This window comes from Lissotriton helveticus, chromosome 11 (assembly GCF_964261635.1).
Source record: "Lissotriton helveticus chromosome 11, aLisHel1.1, whole genome shotgun sequence".
Taxonomy (NCBI): domain Eukaryota; kingdom Metazoa; phylum Chordata; class Amphibia; order Caudata; family Salamandridae; genus Lissotriton; species Lissotriton helveticus.
The window spans coordinates 392877647-392901271 of record NC_136072.1 but is presented as its reverse complement, the minus strand read 5'-3'; the positions used below and the strand labels follow the sequence as shown (position 1 = coordinate 392901271).

At 43.0% G+C, this 23625-nt stretch overlaps 1 long non-coding RNA gene across 1 annotated transcript in view; it reads left to right on the top strand.

The window, feature by feature from the left end:
- Positions 1–23625, top strand: part of LOC144792950 (uncharacterized) — a 221344-nt gene that overhangs the window by 78477 nt on the left and 119242 nt on the right. The window lies entirely within an intron of this gene.

The window sequence follows — 23625 nt, the reverse complement described above, 5'->3', positions numbered from 1 at the left end:
AGGGAAAATAAATGAATAAACAGTTGAATGCTTACAAGTCCATGGGAAATCGAACAGCACTTCGCCCTCAGGAATCAGTCAGCCCCGATCCCTACAAGAGGCCAATTTTTATACCCTATTTGCTCGCTAATCTAACTAAAATGTAATTCTTTCTAAAAATTCAGCACTCTGATTGGTTGTTGTCTGTCAGTCCACCAAAATCACTACGTCCAGGGTGTGAGCGTCACCATGCCATTGTCCATTGACATAGAGTGACATCAGCTTCCAAGTGTCTTTGCAACAAATTAAAAAGTTGCTTCTCTTGACTTCCACCAGAGCTCGACAAAATCAACCCTGCCATTTCCTCGGCCTTGAGAAAAGAACATCCTGAGCAGTCCGTGAACAAGTTCCATTGTCAGAGGAACCACAGTTTTTTTTCAAATGTCAGAGCCACAGTCTTTTCAATGAAATAAGCAAAATAAAACTCTCCATGGAAAGTTTCCAAGATGACTGCACTTGGCTCCAACTCTGTTCACGTACAGGCCGACCAACTTCTCTTCAGATTCAGAACCAAAGCTGGGCCTCAAATCACTTTTAGGCCTATTATTTAAACAAACACAAAAAGAGTGATTAATTCAGATAAAACAAACCCTTCTGTTCCCCACCCTTCCCTGCTAGTGATTATCCCATTAATAAATGACAACTAGCAGAAGCAAACAAATAAAGCAGCACAAAAAATATATACCATTCTTCATATAGCCCAGCTTTATGTATCTGAAAGAATTAAAAGATGATTAAATGATACACAGACAGACAATCACAACATATAACAAACATATAAGCACATATAATAAAGCACATGCCATGAATAATCAGCTGCATTTTAGTAGTGACAAAGACAATAGGACAGACATGACAAACAAAACAATGTTAATCATATGTTACAAAACAGATTTGCAAATGCAACAAGAGCACATGTAATTAATTCCCGCGTGTTCATGTGTGGTGCAAACTTAATCTAGGTTGGGTTAATTAACATATAACATACAACATTAGTATTTTTATTCAATGTTATGGAAGTATGATTTTGCGAGTCCAAATAAATTTAATTTCAAACCTCGCTCCATCAACTCCCTCATCTGGTGATTAACTAATCACCACACTATACCTAAAATGTAGTAAAATTTTATTTCAAAGAAAATGGTTCAATTTCATTCTGTTAGTATCTCTAAAAGCTAGTTTCAGCAGAATCTTTGCAACTCTCATATCGAGCCCTGCGCATCTCCTCAAGCTCAATTTCCTTCTCTTGTTCTTTCTTTATTTTGTAAATCCTTCTCTTTTCGTTCATTTGCTTCTTTCTTTTGTGTATCATACAACTGATCTTTGTCAAAATTATTACAAAAATTATTACGATCAAAGGTGTTAGAATCTTGCCAAGAATTGAACTACCAATTTCTTGAAACCAGGTTTTGATTGCTTCAAATCTTTTTGAAAGACGTTCTGAAAAATCATTCTCTTCTAGGGGAACTATTTCCGAATGCATCTCTGTGATGTTTCTAATGTACATTTCAATATTCTTACTTTCGTCTGGTATGTAGGTACAGCAGTGCTGTACATGTAATATGCCACAGACTCCTCCCTCTTTTGCTAGGAGTATGTCTAATGCAAGACGATTTTGCATCACCATAGATCTAACCGAGATAACCTCAACATCTAATAACTGGAAACCACCTGCTGTGTCAGTGGACAGTCTATCAACAATTGTGGACAATTTTCTTATTCTTCCTGCATTCAGGGTTATACCAACTATGGGTATCACTGCTTCAAAAATATCTCCCAAAATCTCTGTGAAACTTTCTCTTTTAAATCTGTTTACATGATTACTAATTTCAAAAGACCCCTCTGCATTTCTGTCAACATGGAAAACCTTTGGGAAAACAAGCCCAACAAAACATGTCCCATACCAGTGGTCTGGGAGATTATAATAGGCTTTATCTCCACAAATAAAATAAATCCCAGGAAAAATTGGATCTTTACCACCTTTAAATCCCCATCCTCCCATAATCTGATAAGTATCTTCACAGTTGCTAGCTCCTACAAAATAATTATCAAAAAGTGTGTTGTCTCTTCTAATACAAAGCTTACCACTAATTGGTTTATCTATGTGAATTGCAACATTATCAAAAGATTTGCCATTTAACTTCTCATCTTCTTTCTGCCAGAATTTTGACTTAGTCTGTTTGACCATCTCGTTCCTTTTATAAATTGCCCTTCTCTCCTCAACAAGGTTCAGAAAATTCTTTTCTTCAGCCCTCAATTTGCAAGTTAGATTATTTCTATAAGCATATTCATAGGTGAGCTCATTATTAACTAGGAAAAATTCCCTCATCTGTTTAGCTTTCTTATGTTTATTTAAAGCATTCTCTATTTTCAAGTTAGCAAAGATTTCATCATAATTTGAATAATAATATTCCAGGCGACCAGTTTGATAAAATAAGCTAGCTATCACACTACAAGTTATGCCATAAGTAAGAGGAAGCATATTGTATGTCACTCCCTCAGAAACAGAAGCAGGCAATTTTACACAAATATAGCAGTCTTTGACTCCCATAACCTTAACATATTCTCCCAAAAGCCTTGAAAATGTATTGCTAGAAAAATCACCAACAGATCTATCTTGATGAATTTCAGGTCTATGATCAATTATCTTGTTAGCTTTGTTTGTTGCACCATGTTTGTCTTGACTAACTGAAGCTTTGCTTGTCATGTTAACCTTGTACCCCTCTTTATCAATTCCAAAAGGAAAAATAACAGCCAAAACTAATAAGAGCAGAATTAACATGAGCACACACACCAGAGTCATCTTACAGCATCTCTTGAAGATTGAACATTTGGTAGTACTATGTGTCATAACATAAGGCATTTTTTTTTTTTCTTTTTCAAAAATGGAAAACAAAATTTTTAATATTTTTCTTTCAAAAAGTAACTAAACACCCCCCTTTAAATTTTTTTTTTTTTTTTTTTTTTTTAAACCCTTCTAACAAGTTTTCTTCGACCTAGCGTCACACTTTTTCTTCAATCTTCGACCTAATGTCTCCTAACACAATTTCTTCGGCCTTATGCCAGTGACCTAAACTTAACCCTAAACTCCAGATTCTAACATATCAATGTCTCAATCATTGTCACTGTTTTCCTCTACTTCTTCCTGACTACTGCTACTTATTTCAATTATAGGTGGTACTATTATATAAGTCCATTCAGGTGACTTATATTTTTGATTTGGTTTCAGTACTCTCTTTGTTCTTCTAGAAACCACTTCTATTTTCCTTCCTTTCTCTACTTTCCCTTCAGGATCTCCTTGACTTGAGATCTCATTTACTTGCTCCTTTGACTTTTTCACTAATCTGACCTTCAACCCTTTGTTTTCTGTTGGCCAGTTATCTCCTTTCCTCAGAATTTTCCTTTTTGGCTCAGTCACATTACATTCCGATTTCCACGACCTCTTCAGTTTTTCTTTCCAAGAATTTGGATCACTATCTCCAGAGTCACTGTCAGAAACTTGAACTTTTGACCTGGAATCTTCTCTAATCAGCGACTTCACTCCATTAGGAACATCACTTTTCCTTCCGTCACTGGTACTTGGTAATTCGTTCTCCTTCTCCTCTTCAATCACCTTCAACTTCCCAGATCCAGAAATTTCGTTCCTGCCTTTGGAGCTTGTCTGCCTTTCGATACTCTCCAGGTCTTTATTCTGAACTTGATTAGACTCTTTTATTGTCTCTTTCTCTTGTTTACTTTCTTTGTCAGATTCAACAATTATCAGATCATCATCACCTTCAGAACTGATTTCAATTATTTCCAAATTCTTTCTGATCAAATCTCCATTCACAGTCTGTTCTTCCAGATGTCGACCTCCTTGTCGATCTTCAGTATCTGGAATTATCTCTGTTTCATCTTCAGAATCTGAATCATCTGTAGTGTCACTCTCTTCATCAGAGTTATCAGGTGTAGGTATCGGAATAGTGTGACTTGGATGTATCCACCTCTTCAATCCTCTACATTTCACTGCATTTGTTGTTACAAGTATCACCTGTCTAGGTTTCTGCCACTTCGGTACCAAACAGTTTCTTCTCCGATGAACTTTTGTTCTAACCCAATCTCCGGGTCTCAAATCGTGTGTCTGTACTTTGTCCTTTGATTGTACCTCAGTTCCCACCTGATCAGACACAGAAGTTACTATTTCAGACAAAATTTTACAGTATTCCAAAACAGCACTGTCATTTATGCTCAACAATTTTCCCACTGGTACAAAAGCCTGTCTCATTACTCTACCCATAATAATTTCATGAGGACTCAAACCTGTCTTTTTTATCAGGAATACTTCTCAAAATCATTAGAACAAGTGGAAGAGCATCTGTCCACTTCATACCTGTATCAAGACACATTTTACCAATCCTGTTCTTAATTGTTCCATTAATCTGCTCAACCACCCCAGATGCTTCTGGTCTGTATGCACAATGTATTTTCTGCTCAATGTGTAGTGCTTCACAAATCAATTTCATGAGATTGTTATCAAAATGTCCTCCTCCATCACTTTCAATAGTGACAGGGAAACCGTATCTTGGTATTATCTCTCTAAGAAGTAACTTTGCTACTGTAACTGAATCACAATGACGTGTAGGAAATGCTTCTACCCATCTTGAAAATAAACAAACAATTACCAGAACGTATTTCAAGCAGTTATGTATGGGCATTTCAATGAAATCCATCTGTAACCTGGTGAAAGGACCACCCTCCCGACCTATGATTCCAGTTCCCACAATTGATTTCCTGTTTGGGTTCATTTGTTGGCAAGTCGCACACCTCTGACAAAGAGATTCTGCAATTGTCCTGAACTTAGTATTAAACCATGTTTCCTTAAAAAGTCTGATCATTGAATCTCTCCCAATATGACCAGGACCATGATACAATCTGGCCATGTCAGCAATCATACAATTTGGTAAGACTACCCTGCCATCTTTGTAAGTCCAAACTCCATCCTCATCTCTTGGCCTACACTCTGCTTTCAGCCATGTATCTTTTTCTTCATCATCAGCTTCATTTTGCAAATCTCTAATTTCCTGCCATGTTTCAACAACAGATGTTAGCATCACTGAACTTGAACCACTTTCTTTGTTTTCTTCCACCTTAACTACATTATTCCTCCCACAGAATTTTGCCATTTCATCTGCATAATTGTTGCCTTTGGTGATAAAATCTTCACCTTTTTGATGTGCTGCGCATTTTACCACAGCAATTTCCTTTGGTAACTGTATACCATCAATTAATCTTTTAATAAAATTTGCATTTTTAATAGGAGAACCTGCTGATGTCATATAGCCTCTCTGAGACCAGAGCTGTCCATAGTCATGCACAACTCCGTACCCATACTGACTGTCTGTAAAAATGGTAACCCTCAAAATTTCTGAAATTTCACAAGCACGAATTAAAGCAATTAATTCAGCCACCTGTGCTGAACGAATTCCTTCAAGACATGAAGCTTCCTTAACTTCTGCCACTGTGCATACTGAATATGCAGCTTTTAATACACTTCCTTCTGATCTTAAACAGGAACCATCTACAAAAAGGACTAAATCAGATTCAGGTAAAGGTACATCTTTGATGTCTTGCCTTGGCTTGGTGCAATATTCCATGACATCCAAACACTCATGTTCCTCAAAATTTTCATCAACATTCTTAATATCAGGCAACAGTGTGGAAGGATTTAAATTCACACACCTTGATATTGACACATTATCTGCTCCCAAGATAGTTTTCTCATACTTTGTTAATCTGCTGCTCGTAAGGTGTTGTGTTTTACTTCTGGTAAGAAGAATTTCAACTGAATGTGGAACATAAACTTTCACAGGAAATCCCATTATGATCCCTTCACTTTGTTCCAAGCTAACACTTGTTGCTGCAACTGCTTTTAAGCAACCAGGCAATGCTTTTGCAACTGGATCAAGGACTGCTGAAAAATATGCAATTGGTTTCCTCAAATTACCATGTCTCTGAATTAACACAGACAAGGCACATCCCTCTTTTTCACTGCAATATAACTCAAAACCCTTGTCATAATCTGGCATGCCTAATGCTGGTGCTTCACACAAGCATCTTTTCAGATTTTCAAAGGCTTCTAACTCAATGTCATTCAGTACAATCGGATCTTTTACATCTGATTTTGTTAACCTCTGCAATGGCTTTGCAATTACTGAAAATCCACTGATCCATTGTCGACAATATCCAACCATTCCCAGAAACATTCTCATCTGTCTCTGAGTTGTTGGAGGTCGAATTGCTCGAATCATTTTTATCCTTTCAGCTGTCACTTTTCTCGTTCCCTTTGCAATTCTGTGACCAAGGTATTTCACTTCTTGCTTACAAAACTGCAACTTTGCAGGTGACACTTTGTGTCCTTCATCTGCCAAACGATTTAACAGGGTAATGGTATCAGCAACACAATTTTCTCGTGTTTTGGCAGCCACAAGCAAATCATCGATGTACTGTACCAATGTGGAATTACCTGGCAACACCAAATCTTCCAGAGATTTCTTTAATAACTGATTAAAGATAGATGGACTCTCAGTATACCCTTGAGGAATACGACACCATGCTAGGATTTTATTTTGGAATCTGAAAGCAAAAATCTGCTGGCTTTCTGGGTGTAAGGGAACGGTAAAGAAGGCATTACACAAGTCAATAACTGTGTACCATTCTGCATCATGTGGAATCTGATAAAGAATTACTGCAGGATTTGGAACAATTGGACAACATGGAACAACAATCTGATTAATTTTTCTCAGGTCCTGAACAATTCTATATGTTCCATTTGGCTTTTTAATACCCATAATTGGTGAATTACATGGGCTGCTTTCAATTTCTTTTAACACACCTTGACTTATGAATTTTTCAATCACTGGAATGACACCCTCTATTGTCTCAGCTTTCATTTTATATTGGGGAACATTTGGAAAATCAATTCCCTGCTTAACAGTGATTTTTACCGGATCAATATTTTTCATAAGACCCATTTCATTTCCTGTTAGGTCCCAAATTGCTGGATTAACTGGCTTTTTGAGTTCTTCTGGCAAATCATTTTTATTAAAAACAGGAAATAATGAAGTTTTCTCTTCTTCAACCATCAACATAGTTAATTTATAAAGCCCATCTTCTTCTGCTGTCTGTATTTCAATACCATCTGGTGAGCAATATATTCTACAATTCATCTTGCATAATATATCACGACCCAACAGATTCACAGGACTACTGTCACAAACTAGAAATCTGTGTTTGTCTTTGTAATTCCCTATTTCCACTTTCACTGGTTCTGTCAAGCTTGTTTTAATTTGATGATTAGCTACACCTACAACTTGAATTGATTCACCTGAGAGGAAGGTTTTCTATTTCTGCTGATCTAACAGTAGAACGGGTAGCACCTGTGTCCACAAGAAAAGTGATATCTTTGTCATTCACTTTACCATTCACAAAAGGACCAGACTGATCTACCTCAAGAGCGGGTCCAAGCACACACTCTTCTTCCTCTCTCAGGCACCGTCATGAGTAATCTTCTGAAGAATCACTCTCACTTTTGTCTTGTAACCAAAATTGAGAAACATTTGACATGTTAACTTTTGACACATCTTTGACCAAATTATCTCCACAGAAACCTGTTTCAGGAGAAAATCTCTGTGTGTTAACTCTACCAGGAAAAGGTGCTTGAGGTATCTGACTTTGTTGAACTTGATTTTGCTGTACCTGATTCTGCTGCTGAAACTGGCCTTGCTGTATTTGGCTCTACTGATTCGCTACCTGTCGCTGTAGCTGTCGCTGTTGACTCAATTCATTTAATTGCTGTTGTAGCTGTTGCTGTTGCTGCGGATTTAACTCACACTGCACCTGTGGATTCAATGAATTATTTTTAAAATTTCTGGACGGGTTTTTACACTCTCGTTTCCAGTGTCCAATTTCACCGCAGTTAAAACATGGGAGCTTTTGTTTCAGTTCTTCAAAATTTACATTAAATTTTGGCTTATTATTATTAAAATTGTTTTTGAATTTCCCTTGAGTCTGCTGCTGCATGGAAGTTAACTGTTGTTGTTGCTGTTCTGCTACCTTCACTTGTGCCCACATCGCTTTCTCCTTGAGATTTTTCTGCTTCACATCTATTTCATCACTGCAATATTTTGCCTTTCTCAGAATGTCATCAACTGAAAGTGCTTGCCAGCATACAATTCCATTTCTTTTTTTTTTTTTTTTTTTGTTCAAAAACCTTTATTTGAGCAAGCATAGAAAAATACAAGAATGGGCCTACAACCTCACGGGCTGGCCGCGAATAATAAGGCACAAGGTACAAATCAGAAGTGTACACCCGTGGTCAGGCACAAATCCAGCATAAAGCATTACTCCCAACATGTCACAGAGCATATTGAATTTTTATTTATACAAAAAGAAAAACAAACACTAAAAAGGCGAATGCACGGTAATCAAGGTCAGCCCAAAGAACGGAGGGGATGGTCTACAGTCAGGAGAACCTACCAAGAGCCCTGAGGCTCCAACAAGGTCGGGGGAGGGGGGGGAGCAGCGGGGAGAATCGGAAATTCAAAGAACAGTATGAAAGGGTTCCGGGAACCTTCGCCTAGGGAGATAGGACAACATCAGTAGTGCCCACAAGGGGAGGTGTGCAGATATCTCCACGATATGCATTCCACTGGCCCCAAACCCTCGTCCACGCCCTGGGTCTGCCCCTGGCCACATAAACCGTCTTCACCCGAAACATGGACCAGTCCATGTTGTCCTCCCATTTCGAGACCTCAGGGGGCCTGGATGCGCCCCAGAGTTGCGCAATATCACGTTTCGCAGTCATGTAGCCCAAGGTAGCCCACCTGGTCTGGGCCACAGAATAGTCAGTGGGCTCCCACACATTCAACAGACATCGTCGAGGCTCAGGCCGCAGGGCAACACCAGTCACATCAGTCATCACCTCAAGCACAGCAGTCCAGTAAGCTACCACAACCGGGCATTCCCAAAGAATGTGTAAAAAAGTAGCACTCAAGCCACAACCACGCTTACATAACCCATCCAAAGAAAAGCCCATCGTTATCAGACGCGGACCAGTGACATACACTCGATGAAGGATTTTAAGTTGGACCAAACGGAGACGGGCAGGAATGGCTACCTCCTTGGGAGAAGAGAGTGCCGACTGCCAATCCTCGTCGTCCAGTTCCAACCCATCGCCGACCCAAGCCTCCCGAAGTCGGACCAATAAGTCCGCCCGATTATTGATCAGCTTCTTATAGATCAGGGAAATAGTGCTATCAGGCAGGTGCCCATCAAGGACACGATCTTCGAGGGGGGAAGACTCGGGCAGGGCCATATCAGGCGTCAAGACTGAGGCGAGGGCGTGCCGGACCTGCAGATAACGAAAAAATTCCCTACCATTCAAACCATATTCCTCCTGGAGGGCCTGGAACGATTTCACACTACCTTTCGAACATACATCACCCACCTTACTTATACCAATCATATCCCAGCGGTCGAAGCCCTTAGTAGACCAGAGACACCCCAAACGTTCCGAGGCATAAAGCGGCGTCGCCAACGTCATTCGATCCTCCCATCCCAAACTCACATTCGCGGCTCGCCACACAGTTACTGCACTCCTGGACGAGCCCACAAGATGGCGCCCGGCTGATCGGGAATAAAGCGCTCTATTAAAGTCCCCACCTGGCAGCTGGAGTCTATCCATCTCGAATGCAGGATTTCGATCCGGTGAAAACATCACGTGATTAATAGCAGATAGCTGGGAAGCCCAATAATATCGCTTGATATCAGGGAGCGCCATGCCCCCGTCGTACCAAGGGATGGTGAGTTTCGCGAGGGCAATACGTGGACGCCCGTCCCAAATCAATTGCCTTTGAAGACTCTCGATCTCCCTGAAATAGGTCTTGGGGATAGCGTCATAGGAGTTCTGGAGCGCGTAGAGGAACCGCGGCAAGGACATCATTTTAAACAGGGCCGCCCTGCCCAGAGGAGACAAAGGAAGCTTACGCCAGCGGGCCACGTCCAGTCGCAATCGAAGCAACGGGGGGAGGAGGTTACGCTCAAATCGGAGCGAGGAGTCCAACGTAATAAAAATCCCTAAATATTTGAAGCCAGACTGGACCACCTGGATGGGAAGTCTGCTTGGCAAAGGGGGTAAAACACCCGAAAGAACATACACGCAGGACTTGGCCCAGTTAATAACGAGGCCCGAGTTGGCACCAAAGGAAGTGAGAACGTCAAACAAAACTGTCAGAGATTTACGCGGGGAGGTGAGATATAAAAGAATGTCGTCCGCATAAAGCGAAACGCGATCCTCAAAGTCCGGAGACCAGCGAATCCCCTTGAGCGAAGGCTCCCACCGAAGCCAAGCAGCCAATGGTTCCAAGGCGAGCGCAAAAAGCAACGGAGACAAGGGGCATCCCTGACGGGTACCCCTACCAAGGGTGAAAGGGGCCGAAACTCTACCATTTACCACTACTTGTGCCAGAGGTTCCGCATATAATAACTTGATCCAACCAATAAACTCAGGCCCGAAACCAAATTTCTCAAGAGCCGCCCAAAGATAAGGCCACTCCACAGTGTCAAAAGCCATTGAGGCATCCAACGACGCCAAAATGGCCGGCTCCGTCAGAAGCCCCGCCCTCGCAATCGCGCCGTGGAGACGACGCAGGTTCAGAGCCGTGTTGCGATGCGGGATAAATCCGGATTGATCTGGATGGACCAAGCCACTAATGACCGTCAGGAGGCGGGACGCCAGGAGTTTAGCCAACACCTTGGGTTCAACATTTAGGAGGGATATGGGCCTATAGGATGAACAAAGGTCTCGCGGTTTGCCATCCTTGGGGATGACAACTATCGTGGCCAGTCGCTGATCATAAGGGAGAACACCCCGTTCCCGGGACTCCAGAAACATGGCGCGAAGATATGGCGCCACTCTGTCGGGACGTAACTTGTATAGTTCAATTGGCAACCCGTTCGGGCCCAATGCTTTGCCCGAACGGAGTGAACGGATGGCAGTGGCTATCTCATCAACCGTAAAGGGGGAGTCCAACGCTACACGATCCAAATCAGTGACACTGGGCAGAGCTATATCACGCAATAGAAGGCGAGAGTCAGCCACATCTCTCACAGACACAGGGGTATACACCACACGGAAGTACTCAGCAAAACGGTCAACTATGCCAATCGGGTCCGTCACACTCACACCACTCGAAGACTGAATCACGGGTACCACATGATTAGCTCTCTCCTTCTTATCCAGCCATGCCAGCAATTTACCCGCTTTGTCACCCACATCATACAAACGACCCTGTTGCTCCCGAAACATCACTTTAGCAGCATCCGTGACCACAGATTTATATGCAAATTGTTTCAGACCCAGGGCGTGGAGTTTCGCAGACGTGACACCAGATTCCAAAGCATCCTCCAATGCAGAAATCTCTCCCTCAAGGTCCACCACCTCCCTATTCCTCGCCCGCTTAGCTTCAACAATAAGGGAGAGGGCCTGCCCACGAATCACCGTCTTAAAGGCTTCCCATAGGGACACAGCTGAGGAGACCGACCCCTCGTTATCCAGAAAATACGCGTCCAAAGACTTAAGCAAAAGGCTGCGGGTCTCGGGGGAGGCAAGGTACCACGGATTGATGGGAGCTACTCTGCCCACCGCCTCCACTCCAACCTCAAAACGAAGCCAGAGCGGAGAGTGGTCAGAAATACCCCTGGGTAGGTGTACAATCTCACGAACCGCTGGCGACTGAGCCGCAGGCATCAGGAAATAATCCAGCCTGGACAGACTCCCATGGGCCCCCGAATGAAAAGTGTATTGAAGCTGAGTAGGATGCAAAAGCCTCCAGCAATCCACCAAGCCAAAGGTATCCAAAAATCCACCCAACCACCGTTGGGCCGCAGGAGTATCTCTAGGGGGGTGGCGATCGTGAAGACCGGAGAACACCGAATTAAAATCACCAGCCAAAAAGAGAGTACTATCAGGGAGGTCCAACAATACGCGGCCCAAATCTGAAAAGGTAGAAGTCTGCAAGCCGGGGGGCACATAAACAGTAAATAAGGAGAGGGCACGACCCTCATAGCGACCCACAAGGACAGCATATCGCCCCCGATCATCCTGAATCACATCATCAATAGCTAGGGGGAGGGAAGCCCGAACAAGGATACCCACGCCCCTAGAACCGGAGGTAAACCCAGAATGTGCTACGAGGCGATAGCCCCACCTATTCATTGCATGACAAACATTGCCTACCAAATGAGTCTCCTGCAGGAAAACAATATCAGGAGATAAACGTCGTATACATTTCAACACCACACTTCTTTTGATACGATCTCCCAGACCGTTAACGTTCCACGAAACAAATCTCAACCCGCTACCCCCCATCCCACCCAACAAAGCCAAAACCCCCCACCAATGAGCATGACACCAGAAACATCTTCAAATACAGGATAAGGTCGCCTCGAAAACAAAACACACAAACAACGAACTTCCCAACCACCCACCCCCAAAATAACAAGAAAACACCCCCCACCCTGCACCCCTGCAAAAAGCTAAAAAGCCACCCCAACCTGCAGTGTGCCTGTCGCCCAAGAACCCCTATTCTACACAAAGACCCCGGAGGAGGAAAGGCTCAGTCCCACCCGCCACCCCGATCAAGACCAATGACGAGAAAAAGAACATACATCAAATCACATAAGCGGTAGAGGAACAAAGGCACACATTCCTGGAAGAGTTACTCAAAACAAGGCATCCGGCATAGATGAAATGTTCAGCCCTCTACACCACCTTCAGCACCGCCCGGGTGGGCATCGGACTCAGTCTCAGGAGGTCGGCTAGGCAAGGTGTCCAGCCAGTCATTCACAGCATCCGGCCGATCAAAGAAGAAGGTCCGGTCATTATACTCAACCCGCAGCCTAGTCGGAAAGAGCATAGCGTAGCGCATCCCCATGTCCCTAAGACGCTTCTTGGCACCACGAAATCCCATCCGTTGCTTCTGGACCTGTTGGGAAAAGTCCGGATAAAAGTTCACCGTGGCATTCTCAAAGGCCACCGGGCCCTTCACCCGCGACGCCTGCAGGATAGCGTCCCGATCTCTATAGTGGAAAAGCTTGGCAACAATAGGTCTCGGCGGGGCGCCTGGCTTACCCTGGCCCCCCGGAGCACGATGTGCACGCTCCACTGTGAAGAATTTACTAAGGCCAGACGGAGAAAGGTGGTTCTGGATGAGGTCTTCAACCAGGAGATCAACCGAGTGGGGTTCTGGGTTCTCCGGGACACCAACCACGTGAACATTACAGCGACGTGCCCTGTTCTCAAAATCTTCCAAGCGCCGGGTCATGAAATCGTTTACCCTACGGAGATTGCCAATCTCCGTCTGTACCTCAGAGACGTCCGCCGTGAGACTGGATGATTTGATATCCAACGACTTCACCTTTTCGTTCGTTTTGGAGAGATCGGCTCGGATTAGATTCAAATCGATTGCCACGGTGTCAATTTTGTGGGTCAAGGTTTCGTATTGTTGGCCTATTGACTCCCTCATGCCAGAAATGGCGCCCATGATGTCCTGTAAGGAAGGCTCCGTCGACGCATCCACGACGTGGTCAGATGCACTGGGACCGGGCAGGGCAGCTCCGGGGGACCCCTTAGAATGGGTATAACGGTCCATAACGTTGGATTGGACCGGACCCCCGCGCAGAGGTGTCTTCGTCTTGCGCGTCTCCCGGTCCCCTCTGCCCGCCATTTTGGAGATGCGTCACAGGGAGAGTCACCAGGGTCAACGGACCGGGCACCAGAAATGGAGGCCTCGGGACCAAAGGCCCGTAACAAGAGTATCACCAGAATAGGGGCAGCCAAATAGGAGAACAGTCCAGCCAAAGGCCCGACAGCCGACTCGCGTCCTGGAACCAGCTCTGGCCCGACCCTCTCGCCGATGTCCCAGTCAGAGGCAGAATCGAAACCGAAACATAAGAAGGGGACCCACAAGTCCAATTCCCCTGCCGTTGTTGTTCAACTCCAAGACGGCCACCGAACCTCACCCAGTCCCGGGCGCACCTCAAGGGCGGAGCCCAAAAGTTCAATTCACCATAACTCAGGCACCCGGGGTCAAACTAAATTTCTGAAAGGTCCAGGTAGATCAGCCCAACGTCCTCTATACAAATCCTCGCGAAAAATCGGGATTCATGCAGGATATTATGCCGGGAGCGGCGGGGGTCCGGGGAGCGCTGTGCTCACGCGGCCATCTCGGATGCCCGCCAAGCTCCTCCTCCTACAATTCCATTTCTAATCATGTCTCCAATTTCAGGTCTCAGGCCATATACAAATCTGTATACAAAGTGGCTCATGTCCTTTTCACTTAATTTTTCATAACCACTATACTGTTTAAAGACCAACAGTAACCTTTCATAAAATGAATGAACTGATTCTTTTGGTTCCTGGTTTGTTCTATCAATTTTAACCCAATCCACTTCTTTTGGGGGAATTTTCCCTTTCAACCAATAAATCACTTTATTATAAATGTCCATGACATCCTTTGCTGGTGCACCTGTAACTGGATCTCGAGGAGGTTCTTCTTTTGGCCAATCTATAGAAATCTTGCATTCTGTCCAGAGATCTGATGGGACAACAATGTCAAAGAATCCATCCAGATCAATCCACAGAACTTTTGATACTTTTATAAATCTGTCTACCTGTCGATACCACTCGACTGGCTTCTCTCTCAACCTTGGAAAATCATTAGTAAACAGAAGAATATCCTGTCTAGACCAAGGAACATGTACATACCCTCCTCCAGCTATTTCCCTCATTGGAAATTCAGAAACAACATTATCTCTTGATTTTTTTTCCTCATCCTTCTTAGACCATTTCATTCTCCATTTACCTATTTCCCCTAATTTTCTGAGAAAACTTATGAATTCTCTTATATGTGTCATTCTTCCCGCAGTATTTAGATTGTCAATGTCCCTTTCAGAGAAATCCACTCTGTAATGTTTTTGCAAATGTTTCTGTTTACTCAAATCAATTTCTAATTCAGCAGCCATTTCCTCCAGTTGTTCATACCTATTTTTTGTTTTCCACTGAATACTTTTACAGATGAACAATAATTCATCATCCTGATATAATTTCAAATTGTCATTACCAATTGTGCCAATGATTAATTCTTCCAAATCAGCTTTTAATTTAGCAACATCAAGTTTTTTTATAATCAGGAACTTCAGGACTCATTCCATTCTGAGTTGATTCCATTCTGTTCAGACTTTTCTCAGACAAACCTGAATCTGAAACTGCCACTGATGGAACTTGTGAACTCGACAAGTTTTCATTTAAAGTTAGATTTGGCATCATAGATTTTTCTCTATGAATCTCTGAAAGTTCTGAATAAAATCTCTCAGCAACCTTTTGAATTTCTATATTTAATGGAACTGTTAAAGCTGTTTGTCTATTTATTCCCTGATCAAAAACTGGTACAACAGGACCAATAGTAACTGGTACTGTCACTGCTTCCATGCCTTTTGTTAATTGTTGAATTAAATCTTCTTTCGCTCTGTTGTAATTAGAAATTTCTGGAATGCTAACAGGTATTCTTTCTTGATTTTTTCACAAAATTATTTTCCTGTGAGACTCTGCTCTCTCTGGGTGTACTACAATTATTTACTGATCCTATTCTTTCAGGTAATTTCAAAAATCTTGGAGAACCTTCTTCAACTTCTCTAGGAGGTGCACTTGGAGAAGTTTCTGTAGAAACTCTCGGGGTAGATTGTGAACCTGCTTGATAAGGAGGCGGTTTGTTTTTGGTTGCATAAATATCTTCTAAAACTGCATCATCTAATTCTTCATCAATTCTTTTACCAGCTACTTTTCCTTGTAAATCTTCAGTAATCATTATTCTCACTGGATACAAACCCTCATACATGTTTGCCTTTCTCCAGCGTTTTACTTTTTCTTCATGTGTTTCTCTATTTACAACATATTTTGAATATTTAAGTGCTGTACATTTGCTTTCACGTTCAAGTTCCATCATCTCAACCTCCCATTCTACTAAGGCCTCAAATTGTGTAGGTCTTGGCTTTGGCACAAGATCCATCATTTTTCCTCTTAAATTTTGTAAAACCTTCAAATTAAATGACCCATCTTCTGGCCAGGCTAGTACGCCATCATTTTTTAGTATAATGCATCCAATTATCAAACCAAATTACAGTATGGTAACCATATTCGCCTTCCATATATGCTGCTGGTGTTTTATACTTATGAAGTAATTTACCACCACGTGTTTCAATTTTCTTGTCAGGCTTAAAATAATTTTTCACCTTTTGTAACCATGAAGGCTTCTTCTCATAATCATCCCAAAAACTCATGTTTGTGACACAATATTTTTCTGTTTCTACTATAACTTTTTATTAAATTTACAATTTTAATGATAACTATTTATTAATTATCTTTTATTTAATAAACTCTATTCACTTTTGTTGCTATTGTTAAATAATCAAGATAGCTACTTGCTGTAATATTTAATGCTTTATAAAATTTCACTTTTTAATGTTAATCAGTTACTAAAATAAACCTCTGGGCATTTACTAGCGTACTCGACAAAAGGTAAACAATGTGCATCAGTATGAGTGTTTTTACCCAATCAGCTTGTGGTTACACAGTGCTCAATCAACCACATTATCTGTCGAAGCCTCAACCAATCCGGTTGCGGCCTTTGTATGACACTGCAGTGTCCCTAGCCAATCAGGACACAGCAAGCCTTTTCTTAATGAATTTATTTATTTATTTGTACAAAATTTTGTTAATTTTTTTTTATTTTTTATAGCGCGGACATTACAGAGCGCTTCACAATAGCAACAGACTAATCGATCTTCATCCAAGCCAGTCCCCGCTCGCCAGTACTCCCTTTGAAAGAAGAAGAGGAAGTCTAACTACACGGAGCTCTGACCAATCAGGTCGCAGCTCCTCTCTCGTGACAGCAGACGTCACGACCATCTAATGCGCGACTCCTCCCTGACACCGAGATTCAATGGGAGAGCTTGGGAGAGCTTCGCCCAATCAGGGCAGGGCTCACAGAGCCTCGGCCAATGAGGTTGCAGTCCTTATGTGACGCTGCGCGTCAATAGCCAATGGGTGCGCTGTTTTGTTCTGACGCGACGGGACCTCAACCAATCACAGCGCGGCCCCTTCGTATTTATTTCAATATCGAGCAAGTATTTTAAAATCTGGCAAAGCCACAGCAAATACAATGTGATCTCAATCGAAGCATCAAAAAAATGCTTATAAGGACAATCTTTTAATTATCAAAGCATACGCAATTGTATAAATACATGGAGGCCTCGCCGGAGCCTCGCCCAATGAGAGCAGAGCTCTGGCAATGACGCGACGGCGTTTTAGCCAATGACAGCGCGGCGGCTGACGTAGTCAGCCGCTGCAGCTGGCAGCTCTCCCGAGGCAGCAGCCCCTCCTTCACAAAATGCTCGGGACACACATTAACTTTGTTTTAAAGCATTAGCGCACATCTAGCAACACGGGGATATTCACAATTACAACTTAATGAGCCCACAACGCTACGCTTCACTTCTAAAATAGTGCAACGCTCGCCAGCATACATCAGCTGTGATGTGACATACAATCAAGTTAGTTTTTCTCTAAAAATAGCGCGATCTGCAAGAGGAGAACAGAAATCAGAACGGAAAACACTTATAAAACAAATAGTACTTCGAGCATTAATCGCGCCTCAACTAGGGAGAGCCTCGCCCAATCAGAACGGGGCTCACGGAGCCTCGCCCAATGGGAGCACGGCTCTATCTATGACGCGTCGGCCTCTGGACTAATGGGAGCGCGGCGGTAGGCGCTGCAGCTGTTCTCTCTCCCCTCTCCCTCGCTCCTTGGCAGCCCCCTCCCTCCCTCACTAAATTACTCGGCGGAAAACAATCTGTCAGCGTGAACAGCCAGGCGCATCGTTTAGGGGCTTACTTATTTACGAAGCCTGCCAAGAGAGCACAAATAGCAGAAAGCTCGTAGGGATGGGGTTCAAGCCTTCTAAAATAGCGCAATGAGTAAAATGAAATATTTATAATATAAATAATATTTCAAACATTTAATCGCGTTTTAACCAATAAGAGCGCTTGTTCTGACACTTCCAGAGATATAAACCAATCAGAGCGCGGCAAGCTCTGACGTATGCAGCTGCTGCAGCTTCAGTCTCTCCTCACACACTCTCACTCCTAAAACAGCCCCTCCCTTACAATTTTTGATCGGGGCACTTTTAAATGTATTTAAATAGCGCAGAATGCTTTTAGGATGTTTAAAATAACGCGCAATACTCTAAAATAGCGTATTCTTTACCATAAAGGCTCAAAAACACTTTCCAATTATCTTTTTAAAACGCAATTAATAACAACATGGAAACAAACCATTTGTCTGCTTCTCTTACAGAGAGATAGTTTTACACATTCATTCAAGTATTCTTAGTGTGGAATAGACGACGCTATTCTCACAGAATAGTTTCAATTGTCAATAGAGTAATTCTTACCCTACCCTTCAGTTTACAAAAACATTCATACACTTTCAAACAAGAAAACCCTAATCATGCATACACGAATTCTTGGCAGGACTTGAACCAACCACAGAAAACGTCAGGCGTTGATAAGAATAGACGACGCTATCTCACCCTTCTCTCAAGCTTGGATAAATCCTACTACTCTTTTCACAGAAAGTTTTAAAACAGGCTCACCAGGTCCCTCTGCTTAATGCTACAATTTCATAGGCAATCCTCACTATACATTCAACCATGCAATCTAAGGTCCCTAAACTTGTGTTGTACGTCCACAACACGTGATATATTCTATACCACAATTTTGAAACTGACAAATGCACTGTGTAACTCTTCCAGTCACACTACCTTGCCGGCAATTAACCAGGAACTTTTCACACTACTGGAAAAATTCCTTAAGACTACATATAACAGTTTGACAAAATCAAAAAAAACTCAACATATGTTAAACATTGATCCTATGTCTATACCAACATGTATGTAACATGCATGTCAAAAACAACATATAACCGTCTGAATGCTACCAAATTGTTGTAGCGCTCTAACAGAAATTCTTTATAAATGACTTCACTATCTACTACCACACTTACTAATCAAAACCAGGCCCATAAGAAACAACAGAGCAGCTGAAACATGAGGCAATTGGATCTAATATGTTGTTTTTAAACTCTTTTCAATAAACAAGACCAGCTTGTCATTTTAAAGGTTTATTTTAAAATTCTCAAAATTGCATAAATTCAATTAGCTTTTTATTAATATCAGCATTTAATTTTTTATAAGTAAGCTTTATTGCATTAATCATTGATTCAAAACTGACAGTTTAACTCAGCATGAAATAATGAATTAAAGAAAACATAGCCCTAGACCCTAAGTTAGCTTTCTGACCTGAAAGGGAAAATAAATGAATAAACAGTTGAATGCTTACAAGTCCATGGGAAATCGAACAGCACTTCGCCCTCAGGAATCAGTCAGCCCCGATCCCTACAAGAGGCCAATTTTTATACCCTATTTGCTCGCTAATCTAACTAAAATGTAATTCTTTCTAAAAATTCAGCACTCTGATTGGTTGCTGTCTGTCAGTCCACCAAAATCACTACGTCCAGGGTGTGAGCGTCACCACGCCATTGTCCATTGACATAGAGTGACATCAGCTTCCAAGTGTCTTTGCAACAAATTAAAAAGTTGCTTCTCTTGACTTCCACCAGAGCTCGACAAAATCAACCCTGCCATTTCCTCGGCCTTGAGAAAAGAACATCCTGAGCAGTCCGTGAACAAGTTCCATTGTCAGAGGAACCACAGTTTTTTTTCAAATGTCAGAGCCACAGTCTTTTCAATGAAATAAGCAAAATAAAACTCTCCATGGAAAGTTTCCAAGATGACTGCACTTGGCTCCAACTCTGTTCACGTACAGGCCGACCAACTTCTCTTCAGATTCAGAACCAAAGCTAGGCCTCAAATCACTTTTAGGCCTATTATTTAAACAAACACAAAAAGAGTGATTAATTCAGATAAAACAAACCCTTCTGTTCCCCACCCTTCCCTGCTAGTGATTATCCCATTAATAAATGACAACTAGCAGAAGCAAACAAATAAAGCAGCACAAAAAATATTTACCATTCTTCATATAGCCCAGCTTTATGTATCTGAAAGAATTAAAAGATGATTAAATGATACACAGACAGACAATCACAACATATAACAAACATATAAGCACATATAATAAAGCACATGCCATGAATAATCAGCTGCATTTTAGTAGTGACAAAGACAATAGGACAGACATGACAAACAAAACAATGTTAATCATATGTTACAAAACAGATTTGCAAATGCAACAAGAGCACATGTAATTAATTCCCGCGTGTTCATGTGTGGTGCAAACTTAATCTAGGTTGGGTTAATTAACATATAACATACAACATTAGTATTTTTATTCAATGTTATGGAAGTATGATTTTGCGAGTCCAAATAAATTTAATTTCAAACCTCGCTCCATCATCCCAATCTCAGCCACAAAGCCACATCACATTTCGAAAATGCAAGTAGTAGTCACACAAACCTCAGGGATGAAAGCTCCATTGTTCCAATGCAGAGGGTGGGAAGACACCTGCACCTCTGACCTTGGTCCTAAACGAGCCTGGAACACTCTAAGAGAGATGCCATGGCAGATGTGGACAACTCCCACACCACGCATTGAGCAAAGGAACCATTCAACTGATCCACACCCCACACACAGTAGCCCCTGCCTGAGTTACCCCTGCATGGCATGGCCTTGACTGTCATGAAAACTGCAACCCATTCAGCCCAACATTGCACACACATTCGAATCATTGTTCAGAGCTGTTGCATATCCTCCACACAACTCCCGCAGTACAGAAGAGTGCCGGTTCCACGAGACGCACCAAGGCAATGGCAGGCCATACCGGGCACATGCCAAACCCCTGTCATGTGGAACACTACCATGCAACTTTGCCGCATTTACTGGGTGCAGTGCCACTGGCAGTGCTGTGTCCAGCCCTGGTTCCACTGCCAAAAATGCATATTCGAGTGTCCCATGGATGTCTGCCTATCCAACACAACCGTAGATGAATTGGACTATGCCTTGTGTCTGCACCCCCTGGTGGATCACAAACAGGAGTGTAACCGAGACAGCCGTGCATGGCATGCCTTGACATACTACGTAGGTATGGGCAGTTGTGCATGGGAGATTGCACAATTCCTTGTGTGCAGTGACCACTTAGAGGTGCTATCCTATTGGGCTGTCTTGCGGATTGGGGAAATGGCATGGGCTGAGCACACCAGCCCGGACAAGTTAATGGATTGGCTCACCCTGGTGTTTCTTGAACACAACAACAACATACTATTGGAACACATTGCATATGAAGCTGCACGGGCATCCATGGACGAGTAACTACGTTCCTGAAGCCACATCCGATTGTTACCCACAACACAGGTCCCAACAACATGTTGCAATGTGGGGATTGCACACATATCCCACCACAACAGAGGACACGTCTGCCATCATCTGAGCTCTGGATGCATGTGCGTGAAACAATGCGTGTGTATACACACCTGTGCAAGGTGAGGCAGGTCCATGGTCATAGCTACACAGCTTCGTTTGGCAACATTGCCAAGTCAGACACACTGCTGGGGTACACCACACACACACACAGTACTGTGGCACGACATGTGAACCTGTCAGACCTTTTCACCTAAGCACTGTCAGTAGGGCAAACAATAGGTGCACTCCGGTGGCAGAGCACTATGCCGATCCCATGGGCAGTGAGTCGTGGCCCCTCACAGGGGGCAACGGGCAGACGCCAAACAACACCTGGCTCATCTAGCAAGGCAAGGTGGGCTGGGAGCATTACCACCAGTGATGATTTTCACCCATTGTTGCAACAACAATGTATGAACCTCAACATGTACCCATGCTGCATGCAAGTGTCTTAAGCATGTCCCTGCCTGTTGTGGCTGTTGTCTTGTCCGTACTGACACGCACATGCCAATAAAGTCTAGGTCACCCCACTGGTGTCTAACTGTGAGGTGCGTTAATTTGATTGTTCACTCGTGTGCCACAATGAGCATTGTCCCTACACAGGGAGGGACTGACTGATGCATGTGCAATGGTGGTGTGTCCCTTTTGCAAGTTCAACCTCTGTGAGCCATACATTGTTTTGGGAAAGGTGCTTGGCGACATGTGCAATTACGTGACTTCAGCAATGTGAGTATGGTGTGCAACCTCTGACCATGTGGAGCAATGTCATACATCATAACATAATGTGTCCACACAGATGTGTGTAAGTGGGTATGCGATGTGCTGTTCTGTTGTCACATGTGATGTAGGTCACAACTCCTGGCCTCCTACCGATTTGGCCAGTCCTACCCACAGCCCTATTCAACACATGGACGTGTGCCTAGTCTGTTGGGTTGCAAGATCATTGTTGATGTGCAATGGGGACACTGTGGAAAAGTAAATTCTGCCATGTTCTGTGTCCCTACGCGTCCTCCATCATATGTTATCTGTGCATGATTAATATGCATATGTATTCCCCATGTTCGATTAAAGACGCAATTATAGTTGTGTCCACCTCTAGTATGCCTGTTTCCAGTTCTCGTGAAAACTACGAATATCAGGCCTATGTAAAGTTACGTTGCCACGTTTCTCAGTGTGCACGTTATTTCATTGTAAAGTCCCCGTTCCTAGGCCTCAAAAGGGCCCGGACACCAGATTCAGCTCCTGTCTCCTGAGCCCTCGCTGAGGAGCGATACAGCCCCCACCTGTATCCCTGACCCTTCACTTACTTCCTGCCTCGCAGTGCCCGGTTCAGCCTGGCTCTGCCTCTGAGTCTGCCAAGAGTATGTTATGATTCTAGTTATCAGTCCAGCCCTCCTTCTCTGCATTCCTAAAGCTACTGAATCGCATCAATAGTTACCGTCATAGTCTAGCCTTTACGTCTCCATGTTAGAGAAATACTGTATTTAATGGTCATTTAATATTTTTCATCACGCACTACATGTAGAATAATGCATGCACCAGTCTTAGATTCTGTTAGCTTTTCCCCTCCTGACTTCTAGTTTATATCAACATGTTCTCTAAACATCAGATACTAGATACTGTTTAGGTACATGTCACCCTGACTCTCCAGACTTCAGTCTCTGCTCCTAGCACAGAGTTCGTAGCCCCCAGCTTCTCCTAGTAATACGTCATTGTCAGTTTGCGCGCACCATCAGGTTAGAGGTCCCGGCTCCTTAGGTAGCCCCCTCCATGTTTCCGCCCTATTCATGACATATTCTGTTACGTTTGCATCACATGTCTATGTATACGCCTCTGTTACACCTACTTTCACCCTTATCTTTCGCGACTGCTATTGACCACACCCACTGCTCCGCCTATCGTATGTATTGTAATGCAACTGTTTTAGTATATATGATCGTGTATTGTTATTAAATGTTAGCGCGCTCATCCCAGATCCAGCCCCGGCAGCTGCCGGGCCACGCTAGTCCAATCCGGCCCCCC